Below are 3,317 nucleotides of genomic sequence, written 5' to 3' on the forward strand. Positions count from 1 at the left end.
GAAAGTCCTCTCGGATCAAAATTCGTGAATACTGATTAAATAAATGAATCAGTAAGCACTTCGAATCATGATTCAAATATAAATATATATCTTCGTAAAGAGAACAAGATTATCTCAATTTGAATATCTCGTTTTTTATCATGAATATTCAATAAAGAAAATAAAAAGATATATAGATACGCACACATATATATATGTATGTATGTAAGTATATGTATATATGTATAAAATATCCGTGTGATTTCCAAATCGTAAGCTTTTTTAACACTTTCTAAATAACCAATTAAAATTCAATTCATATATAGGAATGGAAAGGAAATTGACAATAAGAAGGTTTGAAAGTCATAACAGGAGAAAAAACCTCACAGTTGCACTGAGAAACAATTGTTAGAGAGGGTGGCAAGCCAGATGGAAGAGAATATGAACGGAGGTACAGTAAAAGAAATAAAAGAGGTTGCATCTAGGGGCCGAAGGGATGCTGCAAAGACCTCTTTTAAGTGATGCCTAGAGTGCACCCATTCTGATTAACGTGTGACATGAACCGCGTCCCTACTGATAGGAGACTAATTAAATTGCATCGCAGTCAAAATCAATATGAATTGTCAGTTACCCAAAGACAGGTGATATTATATTACGTTATAGAATTGGAAAACAAAATTTATGGGACCTATGAGGTCATTCAGCGCTGATATATCATATTATGGTACAGTGGGGATTGATTGAGAGATTGATTTGAAGCCAGCTAATCATCCTCCGCGATACATGATACATAGGGTTGAATGGTTTGAATACAAAACTATTTACAAAATAAAATGATGTAGACGTTATGTAAATGTCAAAACTATATCATCCAAAAAAAAAGGTACGAAACTTAGTATTTTGTATAAAAAAAAAAAATACACCGCTCGCAGTTAAGAACATTTCCAATACTCCAGACAAGCAATAAAGAGCAATAGTTCCATAACATCACTAAAAGTTCGAGAAGTTGGATAGCTAATTAGAGAAAACCTAATGAGACAATGTGTCAATGGCAGATATCAGTGAAGCGTAGCGTCTTATCATCTCTGGCACTTTCTGCAACTTATTATATTCATGAAGGTAATTATCATAAACGAACAATATTCGTATTGATATAAAATCATAAAATGTTATTCGAACATCTCTGCAACGCCAGTAAATCGAATAAAAACACTAAGTCAAATTATCTGACGAAACCCGCATTTAAAAACGACAAATAAGCCAACCGGCAACTATTAGACCGTTAAGTCAGGAAAAAAATGCTAAGTGGCAACTACCCGTCATCTTGCGGTTTAAATTCGAAGAGACATTTGCCATCCAAGATGCTAATAATCACAACCGCAGTTAAGTTACCCGGAGAGAGGAGAGAGAGAAGAGAGAGAGAGAGAGAGAGAGAGTGTGTCTCGGCGGTTGACACGCGATACCACTTATCTTCTAAACTTCCGACTTCATGAATCTCCGACCTTGTTTATGTTTCGTAGGCAAATCAACGCTCCTGGAACAAATCTCCGTTATACTGCCTTGTGATTTAGTGTTTTATTTTTATGTATGTAGTATATATATATATATATATATATATATATATAATATATATACATATATATATATATATATATATATATATTATATATATATATATATATATATATATATATATATAGCACACTTCACCTCAGGTAAAAAAAATAATTAGCATCATATATGTAAGTGTGTGTGTGTGTGTGTATGATACCAACCTATATATTATGCAATCATACACACTCAATATATATAATATATATATATATATATATATATATATATATATATATATTGAGAGAGATTTGCTCCCCTTTATTTTGAGATACATAGTAAGACATAAAGAAAAATAATTAACAACATAGATATACTGTCAAATAAGTTCACAAATAAGGAAAATATCTGGCGGTCAACTCACTCGCTCTCTCTCTCTCTCTCTCTGCATAAATGATTTATCAATTTATCCGCACTGCCTACATATATTGCACTATCCTTCTTTATTGTACACTAAAGCTACCCCTACCTGCATATGAGAGAGAAGAGAGAGAGAACGAGAGAGAGAGAGATGGAATGGGGCATGAATACAGACAAAAGACAAATAAAGTAAGATCTTTTAAGCTTAAATTTGGAAATATTTCTCAGCTTTTTTTTTTTCTTTTTTTTTAAAGGCTCTCATAATCTCACTTTATCTTGAGAGGCAGATCTACTTATTTCCTTCAAGCCTGGACTGCTTACGGACATTGGGCAGCCATCCCATAAACTTTAATGTTACGTTTCAGCAACACACACACACACACACACACACACACACACACACACACACACACATATATATATATATATATATATATATATATATATATATATATATATAACATTAGCACCACAACCATCAAAAGCGGACAAGAGACGGAATCAACGGAAAACGTCAGTTACATCATAATTACCCTATGTCATGCAGCCGGGACACGAACCCGGCCCACTCAGATGGTCATAAAATTTACGAGCAGATATGAAGGTCAGTCACCTATCACGGGACATTAGGCTAAATAGGTCGTACAAAAATAACCTTAATAACAACGAACATTCGCGAAAGAAGGTTACATATGAAGATACAAGTCAGTGAGACCAGAGCTAAATTCAACTCAGATGGGTATTTATACCTTTAAAGTGGGCGGTAAAGATGGATGGAATGACGGGAGGGGTTTTTCCTAAGCGGCGAGACTACGGGAGAGTAACCGTGAGTTTTTCCATTAAAAAAACACACACACGAGCTTTAAGGAACGAGCGGATGCAGTCACGTCTCAACTACGGAGATAGGTCTAGCAACAAGCGAGCGACTCTTCCTCCCCCAACGGCAGGAGCCAAACTGAGGTGCGAGTTAGTATATACTTGGTGCAGCGCAGCCATGGTCGATGCCTCTCTCTCTCTCTCTCTCTCTTTTAGCTTCTCTCTTTCTCCTCCCAAGTCCAAATTTCATCAGCATGTCGTTGCTCGAGCTTAATGCAAGAATGATGCATTCCCGCCAAAAAAAAGAGGAAGAGAATGTATGCATCGACTCCCCTTGCGAGCGAAAACACACTAACAAGTAAACAAACACTTAAGGACAAAAAAAAAAGAAAAAGAAAAAAAGCATCGAAATATTACTTTCCCGAACAATGGATTCAATCAACACGAGCAAATGGGAAAAACACAAGAGAAAAGAAAACACTTAGGAAGGATGGTTGCCATGGTAACGCCCCTTCCTTATACCGGCGCCCCCACCTCCGCTACCCCCTTCC

At 35.8% G+C, this 3,317-nt stretch overlaps 1 protein-coding gene across 6 annotated transcripts in view; it reads right to left on the reverse strand.

Moving 5' to 3' along the window:
• The window catches only part of LOC135203584 (popeye domain-containing protein 3-like), a 25,904-nt gene extending 23,012 nt beyond the window's left edge, over window positions 1-2,892 (reverse strand). For all 6 annotated transcript variants that reach the window (XM_064233353.1, XM_064233357.1, XM_064233355.1 and 3 more), the window contains exon 1: window positions 2,700-2,892. The gene's annotated coding sequence lies outside the window, so the exon portion shown is untranslated. The remainder of the gene's footprint in view (window positions 1-2,699) is intronic.
• Between the last annotated feature and the right edge of the window lie 425 nt (window positions 2,893-3,317).

The sequence above is a fragment of the Macrobrachium nipponense genome, chromosome 36 (assembly GCF_015104395.2).
Source record: "Macrobrachium nipponense isolate FS-2020 chromosome 36, ASM1510439v2, whole genome shotgun sequence".
NCBI lineage: Eukaryota > Metazoa > Arthropoda > Malacostraca > Decapoda > Palaemonidae > Macrobrachium > Macrobrachium nipponense.